At 45.9% G+C, this 22,188-nt stretch overlaps 1 long non-coding RNA gene across 1 annotated transcript; it reads right to left on the bottom strand.

Moving 5' to 3' along the window:
• Positions 1 to 4,777: 4,777 nt before the first annotated feature.
• LOC147367485 (uncharacterized) lies at positions 4,778 to 21,512 on the bottom strand. The gene is made up of 2 exons (XR_015170116.1): positions 21,282 to 21,512; positions 4,778 to 4,942 (listed from the first exon to the last, which is right to left on the bottom strand). It is a non-coding gene; the product is annotated as an uncharacterized LOC147367485 (long non-coding RNA).
• Between the last annotated feature and the right edge of the window lie 676 nt (positions 21,513 to 22,188).

Genomic DNA, 22,188 nt, shown 5'->3' with positions numbered 1-22,188 from the left:
ATTGAGTCAGTGATGTCGTCCAACCATCTCATTCTCTGTCGTCCCCTTCTCCTCCTGCCTTCAATCTTTACCAGCATCAGGGTCTTTTCCAGTGAGTCGGCTCTTCGCATCAGATGGCCAAAGTATTGGAGCTTCAGCTTCAGCATCAGTCCTTCCAATAAATATTCAGGGTTGGTTTCCTTTAGAATTGACTGGTTTGACCTCCTTGCAGTCCAAAGAACTCTCAGGAGTCTTCTCCAACACCACAGTTCAAAAGCATCAATTCTTAGGCACTCAGCCTTTTTTATGGTCCAACTCTCACATCCATACATGACTACTGGAAAAACTATAGCTTTAACTAGATGGACCTCTGTTGGCAAAGTGATGTCTCTGTTTTTTAATATGCTATCTAGGTTTGTCATAGCTTTTCTTCCAAGGAGCAAGCATCTTTTAATTTCATGGCTGCAGTGATTTTGGAGCCCAAGAAAATTAAGTCTGTCACTGTTTCCATTGTTTCCCCGTCTGTTGCCATGAAGTGATGGGACCAGATGCCATGATCTTAGTTTTTTGAATGTTGAGTTTTAAGCCAGCTTTTTCACTCACCTCTTTCACCTCATCAGGAGGCTCTTTCATTCCTCTTAGCTTTCTGCCATAAAGGTGGTGTAGATTAATTTTTGTGCTTTTGATTACCGTGTATCTCAGCATGTTCCTTTTAGGGTTTAACCTGCCTGGGACTCTCTGTGCTTGGAGAGAGCAACATGGACTTGGTTGACTATTTCCTTTCCCTTATTAGGATTTTCAGCTATTATTTCTTCAAATATTTTCCCAGGTCCTTTTTTCTCCTTCTGGACCCTCTATAATGCTAACGTTGGTGAGTTTAATGTTGTCCCAGAGGGGTCTTACACAGTCTTCATTTTATTTCATTCTTTTTTTCTATGGTCTCCTCTGTAGCAGTGATTTCCACCATTTTGTCCTCCAGGTCATTTATCCATTCTTCTGCCTCAGTTATTCTGCTATTGATTACTTCTAGTATAATCATCTCATCTCTCCTTGTTCTTTAGTTCTTCTAGGTCTTTGGTAGACATTTCTTGCATCTTCTCCATTCTGTTTCCAAGATCCTGGATCAACTTCACTATCATCATTCTGAATTCTTTTTCTGGAAGCTTGCCTATCTCCACTTCATTTAGTTGTTTTTCTTGTCACTTCATCTGGGACATAACCTTCTGCTTTTTCATCCTGATTAACTTTCTTTAATGTGGTTTTGGTTCTGTCTGCCCTTTAGTGGATGAGGCTAAGAAGCTTGTGTAAGCTTCCTGATGGGGGAGGGACTGGAGGTGAGTACTGGGTCTTGCTCTAGTAGGCAGGGACATGCTCAGTAAAGCTTTAACCCAATTATCTGCTGATGGGCTGGGTTGCACTCTCTCCTTGTTAGTTGTTTAGCCTGAGGCGACCCAGCCCTAGCATATGTGGGCTCTATGATAGGGTTATTGATGACCTCATGCCAAGGGGCACCTTCCAGGACTGCTGCTACCAGTGCCCCTGTCCCCAAGGTGAGCCACTGCTGACCCACACCTCCACAGGAGACCCTCCAACTCTAGCAGGCAGGTCTGGTTCAGTCTCCTGTGGGGTCACTGCTTCTTTCCCCGGGGTCTTGGTGTGGACAAGATTTTGTTTGTACCCTCCAAGACTGGAGTCTCTGTGTTACCCAGTCCTGTGGAAGTCCTATAATCAAATCCCACTGGCCCTCAAGGTTAGACTCCCTAGGGATTCCCAGTCTCTCTGCCAGATTCCCAAGCTGGGAAGCCTGACACGGGGCTCAGAACCTTCACAACAGTGGGAGAACTTCTTTGCTATTATTGCTGTCCAGTTTGTGGGTTGCCCACCCGCCAGGTATGGGATTTGATTTTATTTGGTTGCACCCCTCCATCATCTTATTGCCGCTTCTTTGTCTTTAGACGTGGTGTTTTTTTTGTTTGTTTTTTGTGTGTTTTTTTTGGTGGATTCCAGTGTCTTCCTATTGATAGTTGTTCAACAGCTAGTTGCAATTTTGGTTGCTCTCACAGAAGATGAGTGTATGTCTTTCTACTCCATCATCTTGAACCAGAACCATAAAAGAGAAGTAAATCTTTTGAGAGAAAAATGAGGGCCTGAAAACTAGAATGGAATCCTTGTAAATGCAGACCCTCCATTTATTAAGGGGTGACTGGATGAAGCAGTTAAAAGGAAGAAGAGCTCCAACTGGGATTTCAAATCTACCTGACAATAAAAATGATGGTGGGTACTGGGGTTATTTAAGTGGAAACCAACCTTTATGTTTATATACTATGATGCCTCTTGACAAGGATTTCCAGCATATATATCCAAAAGTCCACAGGATAGGAATGAATCACCAACAAAGCATATTTTGCAAGCCTTAAAATAATATCTTTTCTTTCCAGATCTAGACGGTAAGACGTTTTCATAGCTGAAAATAGGAAATAGGCACAAATCCTTGCTTCAACTTGAAAATATGGAGTAAGATAAATTTTCAAGTGCAAAACTTAAGAATAACTATCCAGTTCTAATTTTTCATCTGCATTTGTTTATCAGGTTTATTTGAGAATTTATATTTCTTAAATTTCCAGAGAGTGGGAATTTAGTTCTAAGGACCTTTGACTTGTGACCTCTCAGGCTGACAGTTCAGGAACCACATTTCATGGCCTTTGGCATACATTTTTATAGAGTCCTTCACTGTCTTTAGGATTTTGACTTTCTGAAAATTTTTCAATTTCAGTTTACTGGTACATCTTCCCATTGCTGTAAAGCAAGGTAGAACTCAAGAGCTGGATAAACATCTCTTCAAAGGGAGTTTTATGAGTTCCAGTGTAATTTTAGGAGTAAAACTAATGCTCTTTAATTCATCACAAATCTGTTCTTGATCAGTCATTTCAGAAACAGATATATTTACTCTTAGATGAAATCCAAAAATTTCTTAACACGACCTCTCAGGCCCTCTGTGATCTCACTCCTAGTTGTTCTCTCACTAATCAGTTGTTTTTATTGAGCCTGTGTCATGGGTGCAATTCTAGACCCAGGGGAAGCAGAGAAAGACAGATCTTAAGCAGACTATATTCTGGTAGGGGTTGACAACAAACTTAATAAACAAAGAAGATCCACATTCTGCCTCCTCCCCACCTTTCTCCACCCCAAAGCCCCCAATCAGGCACAGGAAAGCTTTGTTCCTGTCAAGCCTTGTTCTCTCTCCTCCAGCCCTTTACTCAGCTCCACTTTCTGCATGGAACACCACTCTGTCTGTTCTCGGCATCAGCCTGCCCAACTCCTCTCTGTCCTGTACATCTCAATTCAGAGACTCCCAGCAGCTATGCCCAACCCTGGGATCTGAGCTAGGGCCTCTCCCCCTGTGATTTCTATCCCAATGCCCATCACAGCGCCTGGTCAGACTGCATGTGATAAGCAGGTTACCTGTGTACCTGACATGCTGGATGACTTTTGTTTCCTGCAGCCCTTTAGAATTTACTGAGTAGGGGTAAAGATTTCCCCACCCTCAGTGCACACTTCAGCAGCCTCATGACTTCATATTCCTCTGGATCAAGGTCTCAAGGGTTTTTTATGTCATAGACTTCTCTGAAGCTCAGGATCCCCTTGGAATAATGTTTTTAAATGAATAAAATAAAATAGATAAGATTATTAAGGAAGCCAATGATATTGAAAGATTATTCCCAAGATATTTAAAATGTTGTGGGGAATCCCCTGGCTGTCCAGTGGTTAGAACTCTGTTCTAGGGCCTGGGTTCAATCCCTGGTCAGGGAACTAAAATCCTACAAGCCTCATGACATGGCCAAAAAAAAACAAATGAAAAGAATGAAACAAGTTCAAAGAAATAAATTTTTTTTAAATAAAAATGTTGTGATATTTTACATTATCAAAGTGAAAGTCTCTCAGTTGTGCCCAACTCTTTGTGACCCCATAGACTATACAGTAGATGGAATTCTCCAGGCCAGAATACTGGAGTAGGCCTTTCCCTTCTCTAGGGGATCTTCCCAACCTAGGGATTGAACCCAGGTCTTCCACATTGCAGGCAGATTCTTTACCAGCTGAGCCGCCACAGAAGCCCAAGAATACTGGAGCGGGTAGCCCATCCCTTCCAACAGATCTTCCCAACCCAGGAATCGAAGCAGGGTCTCTTGCGTTGCAGGCAGATTCTTTACTAACTGAGCTATCAGGTATTGATGCTGCTTTACTGGCACATTAAATTACAAGAACTGATGGCGCATGTATTAACAACCATTATTTTGACATCATGATGAAGGTAAATTGTATTCTGAGACATCTGCAAAGAACCTAATATAAATTATAAATATCTGTGATTTCTATTGGTGACACAGTCACAGATACCAATAATCCTCCTGGGGTTTGGTGCTAGCATTTTATACTAAATGAAATGCTAAATTCCAGTTAGTTTAGTAAGTAAATAAACATTATTTTTTCCCATTCAGTGTAGAAATACAGATTTTTTTACCCATTGACCCAGTAGGTTCATGGCCCCAAGTAAAAACCCCTGCCCTGGGTGAGAAGTTGCAACCATAGACTATTTAGAAGAGAATTCTCACATAGAAATCAAAACTCAAAGCTGGACAGAGCAGTATCAATCCTCTCCCTGATCCAGTTCAGGTCTGCTTCAGCCTGGAAGCTTGCTGTGGGAAGGGGGCCTTGGTCCCCCTGCTCTGTCCTGCACCCCTGAATACCACTTATTGCTGATATACTCCCCTCCAGGCTCCAAGCAGAGGAGCATGATACCAACATTATAAATGCCATTTATATGTGAGCAGGCCAGATCTCACAGAAGAAAAAGAATGTATGTAGCCAATTGTTCTTGACCATCCAGTGTGCTGAAGTTTAAGGATAAAATGTTGTCCTTGCAGGAATGTGTTGTAGTCTACCTCTTGCTTTTATAGCTGCAGCTCTGTGGAGGAAGGAGAGAGTGAGATGAATTGAGAAAGCAGCAATGATTATATATATATATATATATATATATATATATATATATATATATATACTACCATGTATAAAATAGATAACTAGTGGGAAGCTACTATATAACACAGGAGCCCAGCCTGGTGCTCTGTGACAACCTAGAGGGGTGAGATGGGATGGAAGGGAGGCTCACGAGGGAGGGGATATACATATAATTATGACTGATTCACGTTGTTGTACGGCAAAAACCAACACAATATTGTAAAGCAGTTACCCTCTAATTAAAAAATTAAATATTACAAATAGAGTACAACTAAAAAAGAACTGCAGCTCTGAAGCAAATCTGATTTAATCTATCTTATAGTCATGAACATGGGCTGAGGAAGTTAAGAAAGGTATAAAGATTGGGGATAACTGAGTTGAGAAGCAGAAATATTGAATGTTTTCCAGGGTGTGATGGCAATCATTTTTCTCCTCTAAAACTCCACTGAAACTAGAGTCAAATGCATTTTTCTTTTAAAGAATCAGAGCCAGAAAGGCAGAACAGGGACAAAATTATGAAGCTGGAAAGTAGATGGAAAACTTGGAACTGAGTTAACCTAAGAAGGCTGAATCTTAAGCTAGTAGTGTGGGGAAACTGAGCAATCTAGGTTTACACTGCAGATTTCCCAACAGACTCAGGAACTGGCAGAAGCAGGTACCTCTGGAACTAGGGGTTGGGGTATAAGGGAAGGTGGGGTGAAAGCAATTTGAGAAGCAGTTTTATCCTTAAGCATAAGTTTTATCCCTAAGTATATCCTCTCATGCTATGCCATTACTACTCTGAGCTAAGTATGGATATCTATTTTCTGCAGTAAAACAAGGATGCTAGATTGGGGGCTATACAAGGCATGGTTGAGTGTGCTGGTACTATTCAAAAAGCAGGGGAGTTAAATGACATGTCATCTGAGTGCTCAGCGCTAAAAGCTAATACTACCCACTCAGCTTTCAGGACATTGATGCCTTTATCTTTCAGAGACTGAAAGACTTTCCCCTGGAATACTGACCAGATAAGAGGAAAGACCTTTACAAGAAATGACCCTGCCCCCATCACCCTACTGTAAAGTTCAAAATTGGTAAATAGCTCCCATCACTTGAGCTTTCAATTAGGATGTTAGCTCCTCTGAACAATCGAAGGACCACTGGATTTTTATGGAAAGGTTCTAACATGGAAAATGGAGACCAAATAAAACAGGGAAATATCAAGTTGGGGAAATAGAGCTTATGCAGAGGAAAAAAAATCTTTCATTAATGTATCTCGAGAGACAGACAAAACTGCTGTAGCCATGAAACAAGAACAAGATAGTATCAATAAGGAACATTCATAGAGCAAAAAATAAGATCTTAGAAATGAAAAACATGACAGTGGAATTTTTAAAAAAGTAAACAATATAGAGTTTTGAAGACAGATTTGAGGAGTCTTCCAGAAAGAAAAGCACAAGGAAAGAGAAACCAGGAGAGAAGGAAGGAAGTATAATAGCCAAAACTAGCTGTTCCAGAAGGAAACAACAGGGAAAGCAGGATAACATAATCAATCAGTAGTCATGTACGGATGTGAGAGTTGGACCATAAAGAAGGCTGAGCACCAAAGAACTGATGCTTTCGAACTGTGGTGCTGAAGAGGACTCTTGAGAGTCCCGTGGACTGCAAGGAGATCAAACCAGTCAATCCTAAAGGAAATAAACCCTGAATATTCATTGGAAGGACTGATGCTGAAGTTGATGCTAAGAGCCAACTCCTTGGGAAAGACCCTGCTTCTGGGAAGGAATAAGAGCAAGAAGAGAAGGGGGCAACAAGAGGATGAGATGGTTGGATGGCACCATCGATTCAATGGACATGAGTTTGAGAAAACTCTGGGAGACTGTGAAGGATAGGAAAGCCTGGTGTGCTGCAGTCCAGGGGGTCTCCTGGTTTCTCTTTCTTTGAACTTTTCTTTATGGAAGACTCCTCAAATCTATCTACAAAACTCTATATTGTTTACTTTTTAAAAAATTTCTGCTGTCATGTCTTTCAATTCTAAGAGTCAGACATGACTGAGGGACTGAACGACAGTATAATCAAATGTCAAAGGCAAATGGTAGAATCTCTCGTCTCTGCCCCTGTTGGTTATTGGTTCCATATTTCTGGGCTTCCCAGATAGTGCAGTGGTAAAGAACCTGTCTGCCAATGCAGGAGATACAGGAGACACAGTTTCAATCCCTGGGTCAGGAAGATCCTATGGAGGAGAGCATGGCAATCCACTCCAGGATCCTTGCCTGGAGAACCCCATGGACAGAGAAGCCTGGCAGGCTACAGTCCATGGGATCACAAACAGTTGGACTTGACTGAAGCAACTTAGCATGCATGCACACACCTGGGAGGCTGCTGTAGCTCTCTTGCCTGTATCCCACTCCCACTGCCTATCAGCTGCATGGAGTGAATGGCACCTGGAGTGAAGATCAGGGACATGGAAAGTAGTCCACGGAAGCAGGACATGGGAAGGGGCTGGACCCTTCCCTTAAGGGTAGGCAGGAAGAGAAACAGAAAGAAAGATCGTGTAGATGGGGGTCTGAGTACCTGGGATAGAAACTGACATGTTCCTGAAGAGGGCATGATAAGACAAAAAGATGGTTTGCTATCTAAAACCAGCGAAAGAACCTTGGTTCAAAAGAACCTTGAGCCAGGAAGCCACCTCAAGGTCCTCCTTTTGGAAGAAGAAGGCAAGTAAATCTCAGCTTCAGTGTTTGCCCACAGTGTAATAAAGAGCAGTGAGTTTAGCACTGAAGCTTCTGGGAGAGTACCACAAACACAAGGTTTTCTAAACAGATCCTTGTGGTTGAGTTAACTGCCAGCAGCCTATACTCAGCCCTACTGCTGTGTCTCATTTCTACACCACCTACTCCTGGGATCCTTCTCCACTTTCCTCCTTCCCACCAGCCTTGCCTCCCTGCATATTCATGTATATATTTATATATGTATATTATATGGTGCTAAACTCAAGTCAGCTGTGGGCCCTGCCAGGATTTGCCTGGTGCTTTCCTCTCAGAGGGTGCCTCCTGTCCTTTCCCCAAAGATTCATCATATAACCTTGCTAGCTCCAGCCCTTCACTCCTGTCATCATTCCCCATTTCTTGATTATGTCTTACTGCATTGCAGAAAGCACCAGATGATTCACCTTGACTGTCAAAAGAAAACTTTTAAGGCTTTGGAAAGTGTCTGGTTCCATTAAACAGACATGGAAAGTGGCCAGGAATCTAGAATTTAATGCCACACATGAATCTTCAAAAATCAGATAAAATGCTCAGAACAGAAGAGGGTCTATGGCCCCTTTACTTCTCTCTGACGATGCCCAATAATTGGATACTTCAGAGAAATATCTGTTTATCATTAATGTAATTACATGAAATTCTCTGAAACCCTTAGATTGAATGGAGTTCCTCCTACATACTGTTATAGGAAGCCTCTTGAATAACTTGCCATACTGAGATATTCCTAGAGCTCTTTCCTGCTTCCTGTGCAGTCAGCCTGCATCCCACCCCCACATCCAGCACGACCACCCAATGCATGAATGGATCTCTTTTTAGGGGCTGAACCCTGGTCTCTAGCATTGCAGGCAGATTCTTTACCACTTCAGCCACCAGGGAAGCCTATATATATATTGTTTGGGGCTGCACTGGGTCTTCTTTGCTGCATACAGTATTTTTCCAGCTGTGAGTGGGGGCTACCCTCTAGTTGCAGTGTGCAGGCTTCTTGTTGCAGTGGCTTCTCCTGTTGCAGAGCACAGGCTCTATGATGTGCAGGCTTCAGTAGTTGCAGCACTTAGGCTCAGTAGTTGTGGTGCACTGGCTTAATTGCTCTGCAGTATGTGGGAATCTTTCCTGACCAGAGATTGAACCAGTGTTCCCTGCATTGCAAGGCAGATTCTTAACCACTGGACCACCAAGGAAGCGCCAGAATGGACCTCTTAATGGTGGCCATCATACTCATATTCCCTTGACCTCCTGAGGAGGCATAAGTGGACCCTGTCCTAGCTTCTCCTGTTAACTAGGTTGGAGCAGGAACTGGTCTCCCTGGAAGGAAGACTGGAACCACAGACCATTAAGAAGTTCATGGCAGAACAGCATAGCTCAAGGCTGTACTTGTTCTACTCAATTTAAGGTTAAGTATAAGTAAAAGATTTGGATCACCCCTTTCCCTCTGGAAGGAAACTTCTGGCTAAAGTGGCCAGAGAATCATTTCAGACAATGATGATAAACATGAATAAAGGGCAGCAAAATCACAACACAAGGAAAACATTACAAAATCCCTGGGCATGTGTTTTTGCAATTTTCAGGCCAAATGTGTGACCCTTGGAGAGGACGCAGACTTTAAGGTCAATTTCACAAGAATGGAATGTGGAAAAAATCATCAGAGTCAGAATCTGACATTTGACAAGTTACTTAATATTTCTGAGCCCATTTCTTCATCTGAGAAACAGAGAATAACAGTATATTCAAACCCAAAACATCATTCACTGTTAATGTGCTGGTAATTCCCAAAGCCACTTCTCTGCACTAGCCATTCCTCTGGGCTCTAGTTGTACAGTCAATAGCCAGGGGAAGCTCTGTCTTGCTCCAAAGACAGTGCAAACTAAGCCAAATTTTCCAAACATCCTCCACACCACCAAATTGTTTTCTAATGTCAGGGAATGGATGCCACTATACATCTACTCAGACCATACCCCAAGTCAGTCACTGGGTTCTAATTTTGATATGAAGTTGCCCCCCTTTCCTCTATTTTTTACTGTCTCTGCTTATAGTTCAGTTTCTCACCCTTTCTTTCCTGAACAACTACAGTATCCCCGGGGCTTAGAATAGTGGCTGGCACATGCATAGCAATACCTTAATAGTACTTGATGCAAAGTCTGGACTGAGGGAGCACAGCAATTAATACATCAGTGTGATGAGTGCTATGGTATGTCTTGTCCTGCCACAGAAGGAAGTACTCAGCTGATGAGGATGACTGTTCAGTTCAGTTCAGTCACTCAGTCATGTTCGACTCTTTGCGACCCCATGAATCACAGCACACCAGGCCCCCCTGTCCATCACTATCTCCCGGAGTTCACTCAAACTCACATCCATCGAGTCAGTGATACCATCCAGCCGTCTCATCCTCTGTCGACCCTTTCTCCTCCTGCCCCCAATCCCTCCCAGCATCAGAGTCTTTTCCAATGAGTCAACTCTTCGCATGAGGTGGCCAAAGTACTGGAGTTTCAGCTTTAGCATCATTCCTTCCAAAGAAATCCCAGGGCTGATCTCCTTCAGAATGGACTGGGTGGATCTCCTTGCAGTCCAAGGGACTCTCAAGAGTCTTCTCCAACACTACAGTTCAAAAGCATCAGTTCTTCGGTGCTCAGCCTTCTTCACAGTCCAACTCTCACATCCATACATGACCACTGGAAAAACCATAGCCTTGACTAGATGGACCTTTGTTGGCAAAGTAATGTCTCTGCTTTTCAATATGCTATCTAGGTTGGTCGTAACTTTCCTTCCAAGGAGTAAGCGTCTTCTAATTTCATGGCTGCAGTCACCATCTGCAGTGATTTCGGAGCCCAAAAAATAAAGTAGGGTGGCATAAAGGGGTCACAATAAAAATGACCTTGAGAGGCATCTTGCGCTTAACAATTAAAATATCTGAGTACTTACCATGTGCCAGGAACTGTGTCAGACATAACAGTCACCAAGACACATGCCTTGACCAAGGTCATTATCTTATGGGGTAGAAAGTCTCATACGCACAAACCGTCTAATCAAAATATACTTGGATGTCCAATGTTTATCTCAAAACTGTTTATCCCTGTCCCACCACCCCCACCACCCAATCATACATACTAAACCTGCTCCAATCACTGTATTTGCCACATTAGTTAATGGCATCTGTCTTTTGCCAGTTGTTCAGGCCAAAGATAATGGTGTCATCCCTGACTTACGTTTCTAACAATCAGCTTCCAATACATCAGTAAATCCTATTGTCCCTGCCTTCAAAATGAAACCAGAATCAGAAACAAAATGAAACCCCTTCTTGCTTCCTCTGCTACGATGATTGCAGCAGTAGTTTCATAACTAATCACCCTGCTTCTTCCTGAGACCATACAGTCTATTCTCAACACAGAAGCCCTATGTGCTCAGGGAGGGTACTGGCTACAGATGATGGGTGGACAGATAGAGGAATATAAAACCATGAGGCCAGATAAGGTCACCAAAGGAAAGAGTGTAAATGGACAGATCTGAGGACTGGACTCTGGGACATTTTGACATTAAGAAATTGGAAGGGAAAAGAAGAACCAGGAAGCAGAGGAGACTGAGAAGCAGTAACCAGGGAGGAAGAAGGAAATCCAGAAGAGTGTGGCATACTGGAGGTCAAGAGCGGGGAATATAGCAAGGACAAAGTTGGTCAACTGCATGAAAAGTTGCAAATTGGCCAAGTAAGATGAGGATGCAGAGTTGACCACTAGATTTAACAACACAGAGATCACTCGCAGCTTTGAGAACAGACTCACACATGATGGAGGTGACGGCATGACTGGAGTGGATTCAAAAGAGAATGAAAGGAGGGCAGTTGGTGATAGCAAGTGTAATTAATTCCTTCAAGGAGGTTTGTTCCACAGAGGTGCAGAAAAACAAGGATATAGCTATAAGAGAAAATGCAACCCAGGGAGGTTGCGAGGGGTTTTTTAAAAGAGGGAGCAACCCCCCTAGGTGGCTCAGATGGTAAAGAATCTGCCTGCAGTGTGGGAGACCTGGGTTTGATCCCTGGATTGGGAAGATCCCCAGGAAGAGAGCATGGCAACCCACCCCAGTATTCTTGCCTGGAGAATCCCCACGGACAGAGGAGCCTGGAGGGCTACAGTCCACAGGTTCAGAAACAGTCGGACACAACTGAGAGACTAAGCACCCTGAGACTTAATGTGCTGGATGCTAGCATCAATGATGCAGTTGAGGTGTGATAAACTGATACTGCAGGAGAGGAAGGAGAGAAGGCTGGAGTCCTGTGGTGGTGTAGAGATGAGGAGATAGGAGCAAATATCCAAGTCCTGGAGCTGGTCTTGGAAAAAGCACAGACAGTTGGCTGGTGGTTAGTAGAGAGAAGAAGCCATTAATGAGATAGACTTTGAACATTAGAAGAAAGGTTGCTCCCACATGTAAGACAGCCTGGGCAAAGACTTAAAGAGTAAATGAGGGACTCCCCTGGTGGTCCAGTGGTTAAGAATCCACCTGCCAACACAGGAGACAAGAGTTTGACTCATAGGCTGAAGGGATTCCACGTGCCACAGAACAACTAAGCCCATGTGCTGCACCTACTAGGCCCACATGCAGCATATACCGAAGTTCACAGTCTAAAGCCCATGCTCTGCAATAACAGAAGCCACTGCGACTAGAAGCCCGCACACTGCAAAGATAGAGTAGGCCCCCGCTCACCAAAAACGGAGAAAGCCGAGTATAGCAATGAAGACCCAGCACAGCCAAATAAATAAATAAACTTTTTTTTTAAGTTTTTTTTACAATCTTAAAAGAGGAACTGGGAAGGGACCATGGCTGAGGGTAGAGGATGGGAGTATGAAGAACCAAAGCTGAATGTCAAAGGTGGAGATGGATTCTGGAAGTTACCATGAGAAATTACTATTTCAGCGTAAGCACTAGGTGTCCAAGGTGGTTGAGTTGCTGATCATATGTGTGAAGAAGATGCTCCTGGAAGCAGGAGCAGCAGGAAAGACTGCAGAGATCTTCTAGATGCATGCAGCCTCGGGCATGAGGCTAGAGACACAGAAGTATTGCAGGCGTGGCATCCTAGTGTCCAGCCAGAAACCAGGGATGTCTGCAGGTGGGAAGAGAGAACTGGGAAACAGAAAGACAGAGAGGCTGCCCTGAGTGGATGGGAGGGACCTCTGCTTTGCACACCTCGTTTCTCTCACAAGGTGACACTTCTGCATTCTCACCTTCTGACCTACCACAGAGGAGCCAAAAGCTGCAGTAAGGACAGGAAGTGCTGCAGCTTCCTTGCCATATGGTGTGGGGCTCTGTGGGGTGCCCCTGCCTCACTGATTCCTAAGGAAATCCAGGATGGCTCAACATACATCAGACCAGGAGGTGGAGGCAGGACTCTTCCTCTGTGAGGACCCAGCATGTAGCACAATGTGTCCTGCAAGCAGGATGCAGAAAAGCCAGGATGGGAAGAAGCAAGAGTGTCCCTCTGGATGGTGATACTGTGCCCTCAAGAGGAGGAGGCACAAGGCTCAGCCCTGCTGAGCCACACCCTCCATTGTTTCCCTAAAGCATCCCCAAAGATCAGAGGAGGTCTTGTGGCAGGCACATCCTGCCAACCTACTGGGAGTTGAAAAGAGAGCCACAGAGGAGAGGAGAGGGAGGCCCAAATGAAGGGAACTGACTAAGCATCAACTGGGAAGCTGAGGTTAGTGTGCAAACATCCTGGCTTAGGTGGAGCAGGTCCTTCCGATGTATCCTACTTGCTGGATGCCAGCCCTGGCATCTGCTGCTGACCAAGTCCTGCAATAAAGGGCTGGGGGCAGAGAGATGACCTTCAGGATTCTCAATTTCTCAGCAAAATCAAGAGCTGAGAGAAGACAGGCTCAGAGCCTAGGATTTATGCAGGATGGTGTAGTGGGATGAAGTCTCACTCATCCCATCCTATAACCCTAGCACAAGCCCCACCATCCAGCTCCCCCTTGGCTCAAGAGCTAAAATCAGAATGAAAACCCTCATGGCAGAGCACAAACTCCAGAACTGCTGGCAGATGCTAGGAATACAGTGGTGCTTGCTTGGGAACTTTGGAGTTTGCCTCTCTGCTCTGAGGTACCACCCCGTCCTGACATGGAGCCCTTATCCTGATCTCTGCAGAGAGCCTTTCAGAATTCTAGAGAGGATTTCAGGCAACCAACTTCCTGCAATGGGGGGATGGCTTCTCCACAGAATCACTTCTCCTGTAAAACACTGAGTCTCAGCAAACAGGGACTGTGGCTGCTTCGTTTCTGTACCACCTCAACAAACACGGGGTGGGCACAGGAATAAACACCACTGGAGATGCTGCTTCCTGTGCCATGTGACAGGAGCTGAGTCTCTGTTCTTCCCCAGTCAGCCAAGCCTGTTGCTGCACCTGCTTCAGGGCAGAGGCCTGGGCTGTCGGAGAAGGAAGCACAGAGTCCACTGCAGGGAGAGGAAAGAAGGGAGGACAGCCCTGAGTGCAGGCGGGGACATGAGGAGTGAGAACAGTGCAGGCACGCAAGGTGCTGGGGGAGGCCGAGGACCTGTGCCTAACGGGGCTTGGAGAGGGCTGTCCCTTCCCAGGCACAGACACAGTGAGGCCAGGACCCTGTGTACTTGCTCTGATGGGAGCACGGGAGGAGAGAGGGGGCCTGAGAAGGGGCCAGAAGGCGATCTGTTTCCAGAAGGAGGGATGCCTGCTGCCAGCTGCCCCCCTTTCCCACCCTGTCCCCCTCCTCCACTGGAACGTCTCTGGGTCCACAGCCAGGCAGAGAGCATATTGGGGGCTTTCCAGAGTGTATCATTCCCAAGGTCAGGCCCCACACTGAGGCCCCAGGGGCAGGGCCCCGGGCAGGCAGCCGGACACATGGGAATCCAGACAGCGGGAAGGGAAAGGAAACCATCTCTTGCGGTAAACAGCGCTGGCAGCTGGGGTGCATTAGAGAGGGGCAGGGGAAAGTGAGAGGCCAGAGCAGAGCCTCACTGCAGTTAAAGACACACGGTTACAGACACAAGAGGACATAATTTCAGTGACGCCACTCAGAGACTAACTCGGAGTAGCCAGAGACACATTCAGAAAACACACCTCCAGAGACTCATAAACACCCAGCCTCAGACATGCTCCACAGACCCTGGCACCACACACATGGAACAGACACAGCCCCCATCCTGCAGGCCACAAACACAAATGCATTCCAAATCCAGCCTGTAAAGTCTTTCTCCTCCATAAATCCTCTTAGGCCACCTCAGCCCAGGCCTGTTCATCCACCTCTAAACTCCAATTTGGAATTTCTGTCCCATTGCCTGTCCTTTAATAAGGACAGTCTTGGATCCACGTGCATACCTCTGCCTTCAACAACTTGGCTGTGTGCTTTGAAGAAATGTCACAGTCAGCAAGTGAGTCCCTAGTCCTCTTCAGCAGCCCCATCCTTCACTTACACACCCATTCCCACCCCCAGGAGCGTCCCCAGTTTGCTGCAGGGCCCTGACTCTAAGTCAGTCTCTCCGATGCAGCAGAAAAACAATTTAAAGGAAGAGTCAACCAAACAGACCTACTCCATCAAGGTAATACTAGTAGGTTTTACCAAAACAATCTTTACATTACCTTATGCTTACCACTCTTTACTTGCAATCTGTGATGATATGTCAGTGCGATTCCATGCATAGTCCTAACGCTAACCCTGACCCTAGGCAGCCACACATGGGGTAATGTCTGCAACTACACTGAGCACACAAACCTCACACACTGAGGAAGGAAAGGGTCATCTGCAGTCCAGGGACCCTACAGTTCCCTCAATAACATCTGCACAGTCATCAGGGCACCCAATCCCTAGAGGCCTCAGTACTCAGCTGGGAGCTCAGGAGCACCAATGCACCCAGGTCCTTTGACCCTTGTTAGATGTATGAGCCCTCAGGGGCCCAGCTCACCCCCAGCCCTGTTCTGGGACTAGCTCAGCTTCTGGGCTAAAATTCCTGCCATACCCCTCCTGGCTCCTGCCTGCCAAGCTGGGAGCATCTGTTGTCCTGGAACCCCCATCAAGCAGGAATGAATGGGCCTGGGGTTGAAGGGAATGCGGGCTCTTCCCAATGTGGGGGTTTCCAGACTGGTGAACCCACAACTAGGACCGCTACCCCAGAGCCTGGCCCATGTGCCTGTCCTAAAGAGGTGGCTGCCAACACTGGGGGAGTAGGGGTGGACAGCACATCCCCCACCTCTCCTCTAGGTCTCGATCTGGTCACAGAGTGTGTTCACTCTGTGCTCATCAGCAAGTAAAGCTAAAGGGAGTCACATGCACCTCCCTCACCCTCACCCTCAGCACAGGACGTCTGGTGTAACACACCTCTGTACCTCAGCCACTGCAGAGACTGTCCAATACCACCTAGGCTCCATCAAGAGCTCATCAAACCCAAATCTTACCCAACAGACTAGAACACTTAAGTGGCTACTCACATGTCATATGTGCAGCCATTCGAGTCTCTGTGTCACCTTCCTTAATGTCTACACCCAGGTTGGTTGCAGGACCAAGAGAGGGGTTGGTTCAGGGCTGCAAGCTCCATGATATGCACATGAGGTGCTTGAGAAATTAACAAAATCAGCTTACCATCTAGATAAACATGATTGCCAAGTACTGCACAAAGAGTGAGATTTTACTCTATTTGTAAGTTAATTGGCTATCATGTTACTGTTCCATGAATGCTGGTAGAAGACGCAAGACTCCTGGGTCTGATGTAAAGGATTTTATTACTCATAGCACAGGCATAGCAAGAGCTTTAGCATAGGTTTGTGCATCAGTTTCCCATGCCTACCAAGTACCAAGGGGTTGGCACAGGATATATGGTAGATGCCTGCACACACAGTGGGCTATGTTACAAGAGGAATATCTGTAAGGCAGTAAGGCAAATGTGTGTGGCAATGAAGTTTGGTGATTCACTGCTTTTATAGTAAGAAGAATCAGGCCTAATCTTTGTCCAGGGGAGATGTTGCTTTATCTGTCAAGGCAGCTTGTTGCAAATTCAATTGTGAGAAATGGTCTGGGAAACAGGGTTTTGCAGTCTTGGCCTACCTAGTAAGAACATTCAGGAATCCTAAAGGCCTAAGGTGGTTTGCCTCTCAACAGTGATTAGCAATGGGTAAAAATAAATGGCTGGTGAAGGAGAAAAAAAAAAAAAATGAAACAAAACCAACCAGCTTTATCTATACCAGAAGTCCCAGGGGAGATACTCCAGTTAAAAAGGAAATCAATTAACAAAGCCTCAACAAAGAATGCTTATTCGTTACTTATTTAACTGACAGGTGCAACTGAGGCTGTCTTGGTCCTTATCAAGGGAGAGAGAAGATACTATCATAGGGACAATGTGAATACTGAAAAAACTGGTAACTTGAGAATAGTTCAGAAAAATCTTCAAGGGGCAGGGGAAGGTGGTGGCAAATAACAGTAGAACCTGAAAGCTGAATAGGTCCATTTGGCAGAATGAAATGGAAAAAATGAGAGCCAATGACAACCTAAACCTTTCCATGTTAGAAGCAAAAGTCTCTGAAGTGGCTTCTCCTCATGATTCCTACCTGGTGTTCATGCTTTGTGTAATCTCATCCTCCTGAGTATGGGTGGACATGTGATTTGATTCTAATCCACAGAACACAGCAAAGGTGATAGGATGCCACTGCATGATTATATTACATAAGACAGTCTTCTAGCATACTCACTCTACAGACTACCTCCTGCCTTGATGAAGTGGCCATGCTGGGAAAGCCCATGTGGCAAAGAACTGTAGGTGGCCTCTAGGAACTGTGTGTGGCCTTTAGTTGTTGTTGAGAGTGGTCTTCAGTTGAGAGCAAGCAAGAAGCTAGGCTCTCAGTACCACAACTGCAAAGAAATGAATTCTGCTAACAAGCTGAGTGAGCCTGGAAGATTCTTCCCCAGTCAAGCCTCCAGATGAGAACACAGCCCAGACAACACTGCACCAACTGCAGCCTTGTAAGACCCTAAGCAGAGGACCAAGCTGGTCTCTTGACCCACAGAAATTGTTGTTGTTGAGTCACTAAATCATGTCCGACTCTTTGCAATCCCATGGACTGCAGCATGTCAGGCTCCTCTGTCCTCTACTACCTCCTGGAGTTGGCTCAGATTCATATCCATTGAGTCAATGATGATATCTAACCATCTTATCCTCTGAGGCCACAGAGACTATGAGACAATAAATTGTACGCTGTTTTAAACTACATCTACAGTAATTTGTTACCCAGTAATAGAAAATACACTGCTGTAACCACGAAAGAGAAGCATCTGTAAGGCAGTAAGGCATATGTCTGAAGTATGGAATTTGTGCATAAGCAAGGCACACCCTAATTCCACAGTATGAGCCAGGGAAGAAATAGAGGAGAAGGCATCTAGGGAACTCCTCTCCCTCAGCTTATTCTATAAAGACGTGTAGCTAGGGAGAGCCTGCAGCCCTCCTTATAGGGCTGGAAACATCTCATCCTGCATATTAAATGTAAGTTATCCTTTTGTGCCTTCATGCACACATTCCTAAAAGGCTCAAAATTATAATTAACAGTGATCTTTAGAACATGTGGAAGGGTATTCCCCAGGGCTTCCCAGGTGGTGCTACTGGTAAAGAACCTGCCTGCCAATGCAGGAGATATAATAGACTTGGGTTCAATCCTAGGTTGGGAAGATCCCCTGGAGGAGGGCATGGCAACCCACTCCAATATTCTTGCCTGGAGAATCCCATGGACAGAGGAGCCTGGCAGGCTACAGCCCATAGGGTTGCACAGAGTCGGACATGAATGAAGTGACTTAGCACACCCACACAGGGGTGTTCTCCAAGAAATGAAAACACAAAAGAAACTTTTGAAAAGTAGGGAAGCAACCCAAAACAAAGGGTTTTACAGAGAGAAAAATGAGCCCCAGATTTTTCAGTTCAGGAAGGAGGAACAATCGAGATAGTTCCCACAGCTTTACATAGAGTAGGTATTCAATAAATTTTTCTTGAAGAAATGTTGAAAAGATGAGTAAGGAAAACTAAAAGTTTTTTTTTCTTTATATCAATGTCAGACCCTCTCTCTAGTTCAATGTGGGCTAAAGGGGGATGAGAAGACCGATTCTTCAGAACTCATTTCTAGAAACTATGCAATCACAAGCTCATCATATCCATTGTGTTTCCTCAGAGGTGGAGGCTAAATGGTGAGCTAAGTTTAGCACAACCTAGATAGCATATTCAAAAGCAGAGACATTACTTTGCCAACAAAGGTCCGTCTAGTCAAGGCTACGGTTTTTCCTGTGGTCATGTATGGATGTGAGAGTTGGACCTTGAAGAAGGCTGAGCACCGAAGAATTGATGCTTTTGAACTGTGGTGTTGGAGAAGACTCTTGAGAGTCCCTTGGACTGCAAGGAGATCCACCCAGTCCATTCTGAAGGAGATCAGCCCTGGGATTTCTTTGGAAGGAATGATGCTGAAGCTGAAACTCCAATACTTTGGCCACCTCATGTGAAGAGTTGACTCATTGGAAAAGACTCATGCTGGGAGGGATTGGGGGCAGGAGGAGAAGGGGACAACAGAGGATGAGATGGCTGGATGGCATCACTGACTCAATGGACGTGAGTCTGAGTGAACTCCGGGAGTTGGTGATGGACAGGGAGGCCTGGCGTGCTGCAATTCATGGGGTCGCAAAGAGTCGGACACGACTGAGCGACTGATCTGATCTGATCTGAAGGTTAGCAGGGATGATGTTAGGTAACCAGTACAACAGATATGATTTCTCTGCTCATGGGAGAAAGCTACTAAATTTTGGAATTTAGTCAGTTTCCATAACCCATCACATTTCTTTTGCATATTTATCCTAGAGTAGAATTTCTAGGTCATATGGAAGTTCTTTTTAATATTTTGAAGAACCATGAAACATTTTCCACAGTAGCTGCATCATTTCACACTTCCACCAGCAATGCAACAGGATTCGAATTTTTCCAAAGCCTTGCAGACACATTATATTCCTTTTTTCTCTCAAGAACAGCCTTCTGTGGATGTGACTATCTCATTACAGTTTGACTTTTTTTAATATCTCATTGCATTTCCCTACTGACTAATGATGTTGAGCATCTTTTCATGTGCTAGTTGACCATTTGTATATCTTCTGTTTGAAGAAATGTTTATTCATGTCCTGTCCTCTCCTCATTCTTGAATTAGGTTGGATTTTTTGCTCTTGTTGAGATGTAAAAGTTCTGTTTTTAACTGGATATTAACCCCTTGTCAGCTGTAGATCTGCAAATATTTTCTCCCATTCCATGGTTGTCTTTTCACTTTCACAACAGCGTCCTTTGATAAACAAAAGTTTTAAATTTTGATAAAGCCCAATTTTTCTATTTTTTCTTTTTTTGTCTGTGCTTTTGATGTCATACTTAAGAAACCATTCCCAAATCCAAGACCATGAAGATTTTCTCCTTCTTTCGCTTAAGAGTTTTATAGTTCTAGATCTTAGACAAACATACATTCTCGTTGCAGTCTCTGATATTTCTTTCCAAATAAAATCTGAAAACCATATTTCATGATTCTAATCCTTATAACCTTTCTCAAATTGCTTAATCTGTCTCAGTTTAATTATCCCTCAAGAGATAATTTCACAAGGTTGTTTTAAGAGTTATAGGTTTAAACATTGCTAGTGTAGTGCCTAGCACACCGGTGCTCAATAAACCTTTATTTCCTTTCTTTTTTCCTTCAAAGTACTTTCTTTACAGGACCTGCCAGAGTCAGTTATTCTACCTGATTTTACCGTTTTATTCCTGAGGGTCAAGTCTAGGGTCTCAAATCTCCTTTCTTTGTTTCAGAGGACTCGCTGGTCCTCCCCAACTCCCCTAACCTTGTTCTCTTATCGAAGTTAATGCCTCCACACTAATATCCGGCTTGGAGCCAACTGAGCTACCACAGAGCATACTCATTCTAACAGGGTTTGGGGGAGGAATGGACAAAAATCCAGCCCCACAGGGCTCCTGCCTCTCGACCATGTTGGAGGGACACAACCTAGGGCACATTAAACCCTGAAGGAGATCAAGGCCAGAGATCTTTGGGCATAAGGGAAGATACTCCTGAATCCCTCCCACCACTTAGATTCCTTCCAGGCAGTTCTGGGGCAGAACTCAGGTCCTCCCGTATACCAGTCCTCTGCGGGGTCCATCCCCACGGTGCAGGGTCCTGAGGCTCCCTTCTGTTCCCGAATCGTCTTCCACTGAAACAACACCAGAGACCACCCCTGCCCTCTCACAGGTCTCCATCTAGCGTCCTCCGCACAGGGCCTCCCCATGGCAGCAAATGCAGAGAGCACCCCGGAGTCTCCATTCACACGAGGTCTTCCCCGTGTGGCAGCTCCGCTTCTGGCACGCTCCCAGAGGGTAGAAGCAGGGACCCCTGAGGTTCACTTGAGGTTCATCCACTCACAAAGGGACCGCTCCGGGGCGGCCGCAATACCACACCTCAGAGTCCACGGAGGGCTGTCCGCTGCCCGCAGACCAGCCCCTCATGGTGCTTGCCCGTTCCCCGCCGCCCCCGTCCCCGCTTACCGGACGGTCAGGCTGCGGGACGCTAGCCCGGGGCTGCAGGTCTCCCGCCTGCCGGGGCTGGCCAAGTGCCGCGAGCAGGCCGAACACGCAGAGAAGCACGCTGAGGCAGAGCAGCCGATGGAGGGGGCCTCAGGGTGCCCGCGCGGCCCGAGCACACCACCCTCTGGCCGCGCGCCTGCGGCGCGTGCGCACGCGAGCAACGGCCTCCGCGGGCAGGGAGGTGCGCGCCCTGCCCTGCCTCCTGAGCCTCGACGCTCAGCCCTCGCGCGGCAGCTAGCCACGGCGCGTGCGAATGAGGCGCCGAGGGACCACTGGAGGGTGGTGGCTCGGCCCGGGCTTGATGGCCCGCTCCTATGAGCTGCGGGTTCGGGTCCCTGTGGGCGCTCCCCATCAGCTCCGCAGCAAGGTTAGTGCCTGCCTGGAGGAGACAGTCTGAGAGGGGCCTCCTCGGGGGTTGCGGCCGCTCCCAGTTCCGCCACCTTCCTGGGGAGGTCGGAATGATTCACCCAGCGGCCTGGGCCGGGGTCTGCCTCTCCTGTCAAGGCCAGCTGCCCACTCGGGCCTCAGGTCATATGGTAGTTCTGTGTTTAGTTTTTTAAGGAACCTCCATCACTGACTCGATGGACGTGAGTCTGAGTGAACTCCGGGAGTTGGTGATGGACAGGGAGGCCTGGCGTGCTGCAATTCATGGGGTCGCAAAGAGTCGGACACGACTGAGCGACTGAACTGAACTGAACTGATAATGTTCTTCACAGTGGCTGTATCAATTTACATTTCCACCAACAGTTTGAGAGGGTTCCCTCTTGTGCACATCCTCTCCAGCACTTACTGTTTGTAGGTTTTTTGATAATTGCCTTTCTGGCAGTGTGAGGTGATACCTCATTGTTTTGTTTTGCATTTAGATAAT

The sequence above is a fragment of the Bos grunniens genome, chromosome 8, assembly GCF_055505025.1.
Source record: "Bos grunniens cultivar Pamir isolate PY7600 chromosome 8, Bosgru_T2T1.0, whole genome shotgun sequence".
Lineage (NCBI taxonomy): Eukaryota > Metazoa > Chordata > Mammalia > Artiodactyla > Bovidae > Bos > Bos grunniens.
The sequence above is the reverse complement of the archived record's forward strand: the minus strand, read 5'-3'. Positions and strand labels throughout refer to the sequence as shown.